The sequence below is a fragment of the Triturus cristatus genome, chromosome 8, assembly GCF_964204655.1.
Source record: "Triturus cristatus chromosome 8, aTriCri1.1, whole genome shotgun sequence".
NCBI classification, from domain to species: Eukaryota; Metazoa; Chordata; class Amphibia; order Caudata; family Salamandridae; genus Triturus; species Triturus cristatus.
Window position 1 is genome coordinate 1,626,730,550 of NC_140591.1, and position 12,304 is coordinate 1,626,742,853.

A 12,304-nucleotide genomic window follows, 5' to 3' on the forward strand; every position below is an offset into this window, starting at 1 on the left:
AAATTGCACCACCAGCAGCATTGGGGCAGCTGGGTGCAGAGTGCAGGGGCCCAATGTTAGCCAATGGGGCTGCTTACAAGCAAGACATTAGATTGGCCTCAGCAAAGCTCCTAGGATTAAGAGCAGCACTGCAGGGACTAACAATGAGCACAGGAGCTGCACCACTAGCGGCAACCAGGCAGCCAGATGCAGAGTGCCAAGAAGACGTCGGGCCCTGTGGTTTTCAAAGGAGATCTCCAGTTCGGAGGAAATGCCTCAGGTTTGGTCAAGGAGGTTTTCTGAGGGTGACCACTGGCAGGAGAGGTAAGTTGGGTTCTAGGGCCATGGGACGTTGGGTGCAGAGGTGTCTTCAGGCATCGATCTTCATACCAGCGCCAGTCGCGGTCGGGGGACCCCTAGGGGTTGAGGCTGGCGGCGTCGGTCTGAAGCTTGAGGTAAGTAAGGGATCACCAGATCCCATGTCAGACTCGCAAAGTTCATCACTAAATACCTTTTCTGCTAAGCTGATTTTAAGTATCTTCTGGCATACAACGTATCTAACTCTGAAGATTTTATCATTTTATATAAAAATATCCCAAAAGGGAGAAGTCTCGTCCTCTCAAACCTATATCAGATAACCAAGTTGGTCTAATCAATAGTAGATCCATGCTATAAAACGAGGAACTATACAATAGAACAAGTTCCTCCATGGCTTTCTCAATTCATATAAATCAGTGAACAACTACTTGCTAATAAAACACAAATTTGTTGTGGCTACTCCTGACGAAGGCACCCTGTGCCGAAACGCGCGTCGTGAAGAAATTCCACTTTGCCACTATTTGCATTATATTATGTTGATTTATATCATTGGAAAATTCATTTAATTTTATATAATGTTTATATCAAACCGTGTATTTTATCATATGTGATTTTATATGTTTTCCGTATTAAATTTGTGAATTTTATTATTTGTTTGCTTTACTCATTTCTGTACTTTATCAGTTTGAACTGATAGTCTTAAATACTGCCTGGGAATTATACTTTCCATTGAGTATCGCTGGGGAGGCCTCCTTGTGGTGTTGGTCTACTCGAACTCGGGCCCCGGGCATCAAGTGCAGAGTGGTGCAGAACCGGGGAGCACCTGGGTCCGGGTTCTGTGTTGGAGTCTTTGGTTGAGCAAATCCAGTTCTCAATGGAGAAAGAGTCTTTTAAAGGCTGGGCGGATCCTCTGGGTTCTGGATGGCTAGTGGCTGCTGGACACACTGGGGTTTTGCTGTGAGCAGGTCAGAGTTGGGACAGGCTGGTAGGGCTGGGGCCAAAGCAGTTGGTGTCCTCTTCTTCCTGGGTCAGCATAGCTCTTCGGTCCTTCATCTTTCTTCCTTGTATCTGATGAGGCAAGGTAGAGGGTCGCCCCTAAATACAAAATTTAGGGCTGTTACAGAGGTGTGCAAGTTGGGACCAATAGGTCACTTCCTTAGGGTGAGTAAACCCCCTATTAGGCCACCCTCCACTCAGAGGGGGTCATGAGCCTCTCTCTCATTGGCTGTGTTCCCTCATCTTTAAGATGGAGGGAACCGAGATGTGTACTTCAGCTCGCCTCCCCTACCTGCGGGTGGGGTTCGCAAAGGTGGGCACACCTCTCTTCCTAATTAGGTTTCCCGCTGATTCTTCTGCCCAAAGTGGGGTTCAGAACCGGTTGTAGCCAATTGCTGGAGACAGCAATAGGCAGGGTCAGCTAATAAAAGCGGCAGGCCTTTGAAGCTTCCCCTTCATGGACCCAACCCATCCTAGGGGAGGAGGCATGACACCTCTGCCCAGGATGGGCTTTGTTACTGGACCCAGAGAGCAGAGGCCCTCTACCCAGGGGTCCAGAAACCTGTCTGGTGGTGGTAAATGGCGGGCAGCCATTCAGGAACCACACCAGGGCTGGTTGTTTTTCAGGAGGCATCTCTAAGATGCCCTCTGAGTGCATTTTACATTAAATCCCACATTTGCATCAGTGTGGGTTTAATGTGCCGATATGTTTGCTACTAAACTTCCACAGTTTCAGTAAAGCCATTATGGAGCTATGGAGTTCGTATTGACCAACTTCCAGACCATATACTCTTTATGGCTTTAATACACTTACAATGTCTAAGAATGGACCTAGGCACTGTACGGGTACAGTGCTCATACAACTGTATCCTCACTTGTAGTCTAGTGCACCCTGCTAGAGGGGAGACTTACCTAGGCCCCAGGCAGTGGATTGCAGGCATGGCACACAGGGATGTGTGCCATGCTGACTCTTCATTTTTCTCTGCACCAAAACACACAGCCTGCAGTGGCAGTGTGTGGGTGTTAAGGTGCAGGGCCGCTAAGGGTGGCACAATAGGTGCTGCAACCCTTAGAAGCCTCCTCTGGACACAGTGCCCTTGGTACCCGTGGTACCTTTTACAAGGGGCTTACCTATGGCCAGAGAGTTGCCAATTGTACAAAGGTACAGCTTTGGGAAATAACACAGTCCTTGGGAAACTGGTTGGTAGTGACCCAGGGCACATCAAGTCAAAGTGCATCATGGGTCAGGCAAAAAGTGTGGAGGGCATTACTGCAACAGCAACCCACTTACCCAGCTTCCTGCATTAAGCAACTCCTCTACTTTTATAAATAGTATGTAGACAACAAAAATTCTCAACTGGTCACTGTAGGAAGGTGGATATCTGACTATGGTTACCCCCAACTTTTTGCCTAGTGTCTAGCTGGTTTTTCGACTTAGTTGGCCTGAGATCCTGCCATTCAGGGTCTCAGGCTGTCTGCTCTCTCTTTAAAATGGACTCCATGTACCCTAGGTACATAACCAATTGGTAAGGATCACCTTATTGGACCCTGTACAGTGTACCCTAGGTACCCAGGGCATAGGTGCACCCTAGGCCTCCCAGGGGCTGCAGCATGTATTATGCCACCCCTGGTCTGGCCTTCCAATCAGACACAACTGGCTGATCACTCAGCTGGGGCAAGGTCGTGTAATCACCCCTTGCTTAGATATAGTATGCCTATATCTACCCTTCTATATAGACACATGTGTACCTATCAGTCACTCCTATGGCAGGCCTTAACAATCCTGGAGGCAGAGTGCTTGGTAACATGTGAGATGGTGCTCTAGCATGAGCTGAGCCTGTCTGCAGCTTTCGGAACCATGTCCTTATAGCTGTTCTATGATATAGCCTACCATATACTCTTAAAGTGCCTTATAATCTTAAACGGTTATGGTAACTATGGTTTGGCTTTATCAAAACATGTCGTGTAAGGTGTCTAACACTTTGGAATAATACCCCCATACCATTTCTGGTGATGAGGATATTATTCCTCCCTTCTAGAGGGAGAGACATGTTAAAATCCTACTTTGCTGTTTAACTCTAACCAAAGCCTCAGCATCACAAAATGGATGCTGCTGCCACGACACAAGTCTGACCTCCTGCTGCTGGGAGTGATCCCAGCCAGGGAGGCCTGGACAATAGGTTTCCTGCTTGGGGAGGTGCTAGCACCTCCCCAGACAGCCTTTAGTGTATTGGGGCAGGGTGGGCTGAAAGGAATGAGACATGCCTGGGGCACACAAGGTGTTCCTTGCATAGTCCAGTTCAAACCGGCGCTGGGGCACTCCAGCCCCAGCTCTGGCGCGAAACTGGACAAAGGGAAGTGGGTGTAACCACCCCCTCCCAGGTCCCACCCATAAGGCGTGACCTAGCAGGTATCCCAGCCCCCCCAGATTAGTATAAGAGTGGGAGTTGGGCCTCAAGACTTTAGATTATCCTGAACCTGCAAACTTGAACAGAAACTCTGGACCTTCGACATTCGATGAAAGAAGAAGACTGAAGAATCTCCCTTGTGGCCAAGGAGTGGCTACCCTGTGCAAACAGGCACCATCAAGAGACTACCCTTTGCTTTGCCCACGTTCTACGAGGAACCGACTGCAGAGCCCGACCAGAGCCTTGACTTCCAGACTTCTCCGACCCTGATCCGCATCCACAGCAGAGCTGAGATCCGTGGAGGCGACGAGAGACGTGGGACCGGCTACCTGGGAAAAGTGGCTAGTATCTTCAAGCGCAGCTTCTGAGGCACCCTCGAAGTTGTGCACCGGGGATTGAGAAGCCCCAACCCCAAGCACCATCTGCACCGAAGATCAGCCCCCCACACTCCACGAGTTCTGCGTGGGGCCCTTCAGCATTTTCCTGCTTGCCGCGTCTGTCCGGTTGCTTGCCCGCTGGCTAGTGGCCTTTGTGACGACGCACCCTGAAATCTTCATCGCTGGTTTGGCTCCTCCAGACTGGCTCCTGCTCCTTTGAAAAAGAGAAGCATCCCAGACCTTCCTGGTCTGCACCAGAAGCAAGTCCTCCGTTCTGCGTGGGTTCCGCTTGCCAAGGCTTGGTGAGTCCTAGTCCAACTTCGACGCCGCCGACAGCAAGAGCCTTCGTGGGACAGCTCGCCTCCTGGTCCTGGTCGTCCTCGACGCTTCCTGGTCCTCGTGGCTGCAGCGACAAGCTTCACCTTCACCTGCAATCTTCACGACATCGCCTGGTTCCTTCCTGGTTCCACGTGGTCACTGGCTAGTGACCTTGACTCTGTCCCTTCTGCTTGCAGGTCTCCTCTCTTCTTGATCCCAGCCTTGGGATCCACCGGACACTCTTCACTGACTGCCTGTCAGCATCTTTCTTCAGGCATCCATAGGAGTCGACGACGAAACCCGACGCAACTTCACCCCTATGCACCCGCAGCCTGTGGGCTAGGTAACTTGGGTACTCCGGTGCTCATCAGGATAGTGACTATCCTAGTGTCTAGTTTTCCAGTCTCGACTTCCTAGCTACTCCGGAAGTGTCCTAAATCTATCTATTTCTAAACTGTACTATTGCTAGTGACTTTTACGCATTACGCGTGAGTGTTTCCACTCTGCACACGAATCCCGTGGGCCTCCCACTTCCTAACCTTTGGTAGTATAGTGTAGTCCCAGCGATTCCCTAGGCCTAGGCCTATCTTATGTTCGTGACAGTGGTCCTTATACCACTTACTTAGTATATGGTTTGCGTGGCCCCTAGGGCCTAACTGTATTACTTAACCTGTGTGACTTAATGTATGCATAAATAAGACTGTGTTGTACTTACCTCTAATCTCATAAAGAGTGCTGAGGGTTTGACTAGAATAAATACACTTTATTTTATATATATATATCTGTTGTGGTGTCCTTTCATTTGGTATTCAAGGGATTATATATGGTATCACAGCTGGCTTCACATGCCATTCAGAGTTTAGCCTAAGACTGCTCTTGTCCATGCTACCACTAGGATAGCTGGTCTATAAGGTTGACTTTACAACCAATCACCATAAGGGTTGTTTGGACTGATATAAGGTGTACACTAGAACTAGTGACATCATACATCAGGCCAACTTCTCACAGTCACATAATAACTTTGCTCCATAAATAAAGATAAATGGCTATAATGTGCAGGGACGTTATGAATATATAATAACTTTAACATCGGCCTCCTTTCAGTACACGCAGGATTTCCTTAGGGGGCTGCATTTTTTGTTTGTTTTTGCTTTGTTCCCCTAACAGCATTTTACACTCACGTATGCTCCCTCTTAAATAACATAGAGCACCTTCTGAACAACTGAAACACGCACATGAACGCCAAATGCCATACACCGGTGGCCTGGGGCAAATACTTCATTTGTTTTTTGATGTGTTTTTGGGGTGGATAAATACATAGGGGCAGATTTATGTTTCCTGGCGCATCCCTGCATATCAGCAGGGATGCGCCAGGAAAGATGCGTCAAGCAAGTTTACCTTTGCGCCACCACAGATGCGCCGCATTTACAATGCAGCGCATCGTGGCGCAAGGATAAACAGATGCGTGAGGCATCTGATGGCGTAAGGGTGGCGCATTGCTGGAGTCGTGTCGCAAGAACGACGCAACTCCAGCAATGTTTAGGGGCTGCCCATACCTAACATGCTGCGTCATGCCTTACGCCTGCTTCAAGCAGGCGCAAGGTTATGACGCAGCAGCGTCGGAAAAGTGACTGAGTGAAATCTTGTAGATTTCACTGCGTCACTTTTCCGAGGCTTTTTCCGATGGAACGCCCACCCTGCATACATTAAACCTGACGCAGGTTTAATGTGGCGCAGGGCTTTACAACGTGACGCATCTCCCTAGATGCGTCACGTTGTAAATAAGGCGCAACATGGCGCATGGTTTATGCCGCTGCTGTGTCACAAAAGTGACGCAACGGCGGCGTAAAAGTGGCGCAAGTCTAACATAAATCTGCCCCATAGTGTTTTCCGATATGCTCAAAATAAATATACCTGGCCATAATGCACATTGACAGTTAACGTTATCATCTGCCTCCTTTCAGTAGGGAAACACATCAGGTTTTTTTTAAAAAAATGTATTTAGCGTTGTTCAGCTAACATCATTTCACACAGATTTTTTATTGCCTCTTAAAATACTCAATACACATAGGGCCCTTTTCACAACTGATTTTAGTCTGTTACAATTTTTCTGACCCTCGGCTACTGCCATAGAACTGTGACTTCGCAAAGCGGTAAAACTTCGCTTGTTTTCACTGTTTTTTTGGGGTAGGAGAAAACCGTTTACTGCTTTTCAAATTCTCCTATCAAACACAGAGCATCATCTTCAAAGCTGAATTTTGGGTGTGTTTCCAATTTACCCATGATCGGCAGATCTAATAAAACTGCATCTTGCCCCATAAGCCGGCAATATAATACCTCCTCGGTGTGCCCCGTGTTCGGGCTTGGGCAGCACTTTTACTGCCTTTCTGTTGCAACAACAACCCAAAGTGACGCAGATGAGGGAAGGTACATGATTTGATATGTTACTTCCTAGTACTTTGCTGTCGCACACAATACTATAGTGCTGTTTGCGTGCATCAAGGCACTTGACTTTCTGTCTGTGCGTTAAAAAGCCTTGAAATGTATCCATAAATGTTTCCTGATGCAAACATGTATTCCTGATCAGACTACAGGAACCAGTGTGTAGTAATTGTATAGCTCTTCGGTCCCAGGCGGCACAGCACTCAGGATAATGTGCTGCGTGGCTAAACACTTATGAGATCCCAAAGGCGAGACCTATTGCATTGCAAAAGCTTGTTGAAGAGATGTACACATGTGATCAGGAAAATACCTCACTCAGTGCAAGAGAGCAAATGGCTGGAGTGGGCGGACCCATTAGCCAGTGGTCAATGCTGCGGTGGGGAAGAGCAGACCGTGAATGACACAGCAATAGACCAATGGACGGGGAGAGTTTAACCAGAGCCCGCCCAGGGAGGTGCACATCCATGTAGTTTATTGCATTAGGTCGCCCATGCCCCTCTCATTCTCTGTGTCCTTGTCACTCGTGCTTCACTTTACTACTTGCAACTCAGAGTATTAAACAGGTGTTCTCTCGGGTCTCTGCGTGGTGTACCCTGACAGGGCGGGGCTGCAGTGGCGCGGGAGGGGCTCTTCCCTGGGAGTGAGTATCTAACCAGGCCAGTCAGAAGCACAAACTGCTGAACTGCTGACGGTGCCCCGTCTCTGCGGCGAGGAGTGATCCGGACTTTAAGCATCGCGCTGGCCGCTGCTCAGGCTAGCCTGCTGTGCTGGGAAGGGACCCGGTGTCCGTGCTGGGAGAGGACCCGGTGTGTGTGCTGGGGAGACTCACTGCACGTGCCTGTGCTTAGAAGGGACCCAGTGCACGTGCCTGTGATGGGAGCGGGCCCGGTGTCTGTGCAGCAATGACGCACTGCACGTGTCTGTGCTAGCTAGGTGAAGACCCCATACCTGTGAGAGATTGATATGCCGCACGTGCCTATGCTGGGAGAGGACCTAGTGTCTGTGCTGGGGAGACGCACTGCACGTGTCTGTGCTGGGAATGGACCCGGTGTCTGTGCAGGACTGGTACACTGCCTGTGCTAGGAGAAGATCCGGCGTCTGTGCAGGGCAGACACCCGCACGCCCCTCTGATGCCGGGAGGATGTCAGCCGCCAGCAGCCCTTCACAGCTCTGAGGTGGGTGCGCTCTGTTTCCTGATAACTCACCTTCTTCGTCATCGATGGTGAATTACTCCGCGTTGCACATTTGTGATATCACTTCAGAGTCTGGTGATCGCGGATGTCAGGCGGGGTGTTCCCACTGCAGCACTGCCAGTGCACCGTGCTCACTGCACAGTCCCATGATCACTGATGTCATGCCTGGGGTTTCCACTGCACATGCACAATGCTCACTGCAGTGTCCCATGATCACTGAGGTCAGGCGGGGTGTTTGCCCTGCAGCACTGCCCGTGCCCGATTCTCACTGCAGTGTCCCATGATCACTGCAGTCAGGCGGGGTGTTTCCACCTCAGTTATGCCGAAGCAGAGTGCTCACTGCACTGTCTCATGATCACTGATGTCATGTCTAGGGTTTACAATGCTGCACTGCCCGATGCTCACTGCACAGTCCCATGATCACTGATGTCAGGCCTGGGGTTTCCACTGCACATGCACAATGCTCACTGCAGTGTCCCATGATCACTGAGGTCAGGCGAGGTGTTTCCAATGCAGCACTGCCCGCGCCCGATGCTCACTGCAGTGTCCCATGATCACTGATGTCACTTCTAGGGTTTCCACTGCTGCACTGCCCATGCACAATGCTCACTGCAGTGTCCCATAATCACTGAGGTCAGGCGGGGTGTTTGCCCTGCAGCACTGCCCGTGCCCGATGCTCACTGCGGTGTCCCATGATCACTGAAGTCAGGCGGGGTGTTTCCACCGCAGTTATGCCGAAGCAGAGTGCTCACTGCAGTGTCCCATGATCACTGATCTCATGCCTGGGGTTTTCACTGCAGCACCATAGTCCGTTAACGATGCTCACTGCAGTGTCCCATGATCACTGAGGTCATGCATGGGATTTTCACTGCAGCACTGTCCGTGCCGGATGCTCACTGCAGTGTCTCATGATCACTGATCTCATGCCTGGGGTTTCAACTGCAGCACTATCCGTGCATGATGCTCACTGCAGTGTCCCATGATCACTGATGTCATGTCTAGGGTTTCCACTGCAGCACTGCCCGATGCTCACTTCACTGTCTCATGATCACTGATGTCATGTCTAGGGTTTCCACTGCAGCACTGCCCGTGCCCGATGCCCACTGCACTGTCTCATGATCACTGATGTCATGTCTAAAGTTTCCACTGCAGCACTGCCCGATGCTCACTGCACTGTCTCATGATCACTGATGTCAGTCCTGGTGTTTCCTCCGCAGTTATGCCGATGCAGAGTGCTCACTGCACAGTTTCATGATCACTGATGTCATGTCTACGGTTTCCACTGCTGCACTGCCCATGCACGATGCTCACTGCAGTGTCCCATGATCACTGAGGTCAGGCGGGGTGTTTCCACCGCAGTTATGCCGAAGCAGAGTGTTCACTGCACTGTCTTATGATCACTGATGTCATGTCTAGGGTTTCCACTGCAGCACTGCCCATGCCCCATGCTCACTGCACTGTCTCATGATCACTGATGTCATGTCTAGGGTTTCCACTGCAGCACTGCACGATGCTCACTACACTGTCTCATGATCACTGATGTCATGCCTGGGGTTTACACTGCTGCACTGCACATGCACAATGCTCACTGCAGTGTCCCATGATCACTGAGGTCAGGTGGGGTTTTTCCACTGCAGCACTGCCCGATGCTCACTACAGTGTCCAATGATCACTGATGTCATGCTTGGGATTTCCACTGCAGCACTGCCCGTGCCGGATGCTCACTGCAGTGTTCCATGATCACTGAGGCCATGCTTGTGATTTCCACTGCAGCACTGCCCGTGGCGGATGCTCACTGCAGTGTCTAATGATTACTGATCTCATGCCTGGGGTTTCCACTGCAGCACTGTCCGTGCATGATGCTCACTGCAGTGTCCCATGATCACTGAGGTCAGGGGGGGTGTTTGCCCTGCAGCACTGCCCGTGCCCGATGCTCACTGCAGCGTCCCATGATCACTGAAGTCAGGCGAGGTGTTTTCACCGCAGTTATGCCGATGCAGAGTGCTCACTGCACTGTCTCATGATCACTGATGTCATGTCTAGGGTTTCCACTGCAACACTGCCCATGCCCCATGCTCACTGTACTGTCTCATGATCACTGATGTCATGTCTAGGGTTTCCCCTGCAGCACTGCACGATGCTCACTACACTGTCTCATGATCACTGATGTCATGCCTGGGGTTTACACTGCAGCACTGCACATGCACAATGCTCACTGCAGTGTCCCATGATCACTGAGGTCAGGTGAGGTTTTTCCACTGCAGCACTGCCCGATGCTCACTACAGTGTCCCATGATCACTGATGTCATGCTTGGGATTTCCACTGCAGCACTGCCCGTGCCGGATGCTCACTACAGTGTTCCATGATCACTGAGGCCATGCTTGTGATTTCCACTGCAGCACTGCCCGTGGCGGATGCTCACTGCAGTGTCTAATGATTACTGATCTCATGCCTGGGGTTTCCACTGCAGCACTGTCCGCGCATGATGCTCACTGCAGTGTCCCATGATCACTGAGGTCAGGCGAGGTGTTTGCCCTGCAGCACTGCCCGTGCCCAATGCTCACTGCAGCGTCCCATGATCACTGAAGTCAGGCGGGGTGTTTTCACCGCAGTTATGCCTATGCAGAGTGCTCACTGCACTGTCTCATGATCACTGATGTCATGTCTAGGGTTTCCACTGAACCACTGCCTGTGCCCGATGCTCACTGCACTGTCTCATGATCAGTAATGTCATGTCTAGGGATTCCACTGCAGCACTGCCTGTGCCCGATGCTCACTGCAGTGTCCCATGATCACTGAGGTCAGGCGGGGTGTTTCCACTGCAGCACTGCCCGTGCTCGATGCTCACTGCAGTGGCCCATGATCACTGAAGTCAGGTGGGGTGTTTCCACTGCAGATATGCCGAAGCAGAGTGCTCACTGCACTGTCTCATGATCACTGATGTCATGTCTAAGGTTTCCACTGCAGCACAGCCCGATGCTCACTGCACTGTCTCATGATCACTGATGTCACATCTAGGGTTTTCACTGCTGCACTGCCCATGCACGATGCTCACTGCAGTGTCCCATGATCACTGAGGTCAGGCAGGGTGTTTGCCCTGCAGAACTGCCTGTGTCCGATGCTCACTGCAGTGTCCCATGATCACTGATGTTATGCCTGGGGTTTACATTGCAGCACTGCACGTGCACAATGCTCACTGCAGTGTCCCATGATCACTAAGGTCAGGTGGGGTTTTTCCACTGCAGCACTGCCCGATGCTCACTACAGTGTCTCATGATCACTGATGTCATGCTTGGGATTTCCACTGCAGCACTGCCCGTGCCGGATGCTCACTGCAGTGTCCCATGATCACTGATCTCATGCTTGGGGTTTCCACTGCAGCACTGTCCGTGCATGATGCTCACTGCAGTGTCCCATGATCACTGAGGTCATGCTTGGGATTTCCACTGCAGCACTGCCCGTGCCGGATGCTCACTGCAGTGTCTCATGATTACTGATCTCATGCCTGGGGTTTCCAATGCAGCACTGTCCGTGCATGATGCTCATTGCAGTGTCCCATGATCACTGAGGTCAGGCGGGGTGTTTCCACTGCAGCACTGTCCGTGCAAGATGCTCACTGCAGTGTCCCATGATCGCTGAGGTCAGGCCTGGTGTTTTCACTGCAGCGTTGTCCGTGCATGATACTCACTGCACTGTCCCATGATTTTGCATTGGGTCAAATCAAATCAGCATTTGTATAGCGCAGCACTGTCTCCCCTAGGGGTGTCTGGGCCCTGAGGGTGCTGTGCCTCCATCGTAAACCCCGGTCTTGAGTTTCTTTCTGAAGTCCACCAGGGAAGGTGCTGTAGGGAGGTGGCGGGGCAGGTTGTTCCAGGCAATGAAGGTGAAGGAGCAGCCCCCACTGCGACTGTGATGGATGCGGGGGGTGAGGGTGAATGAGGTGGAGCGCAGATGTCTTGAGGGCAGGTGGAAGCTCAGTTGATGAATGATGTAGGATGGTCCTTGGTGGTGTAGAGCTTTGTATGCATGCGTGAGGATCTTGAACTGGCATCTCTGGTGGATGAGGAGCCAGTGGAGATTTCTGATGTGAGGGGTGATGCAGGTTCATTTGGGGAATTCCAGGATGATTCTGGCTGCAAGGTGTTGTATGGTTTGGAGTCTTTTGAAGAGCTGGGTGTACACTCCGGCGTAGAGAGCATTGCCGCAGTCGAGCCAGCTAGTGACGTGGGCCTGCATGACGGTCTTTCTGGTGTTGATTGGGATCCATCTGAA

At 51.0% G+C, this 12,304-nt stretch overlaps 1 protein-coding gene across 1 annotated transcript in view; it reads left to right on the forward strand.

The window, feature by feature from the left end:
- Positions 1–7,513: 7,513 nt before the first annotated feature.
- LOC146808456 (transient receptor potential cation channel subfamily M member 2-like) overlaps positions 7,514–12,304 on the forward strand; it is a 694,250-nt gene continuing 689,459 nt past the window's right edge. Inside the window, exon 1 of the mRNA XM_085623563.1 lies at positions 7,514–8,013. The gene's annotated coding sequence lies outside the window, so the exon portion shown is untranslated. The remainder of the gene's footprint in view (positions 8,014–12,304) is intronic.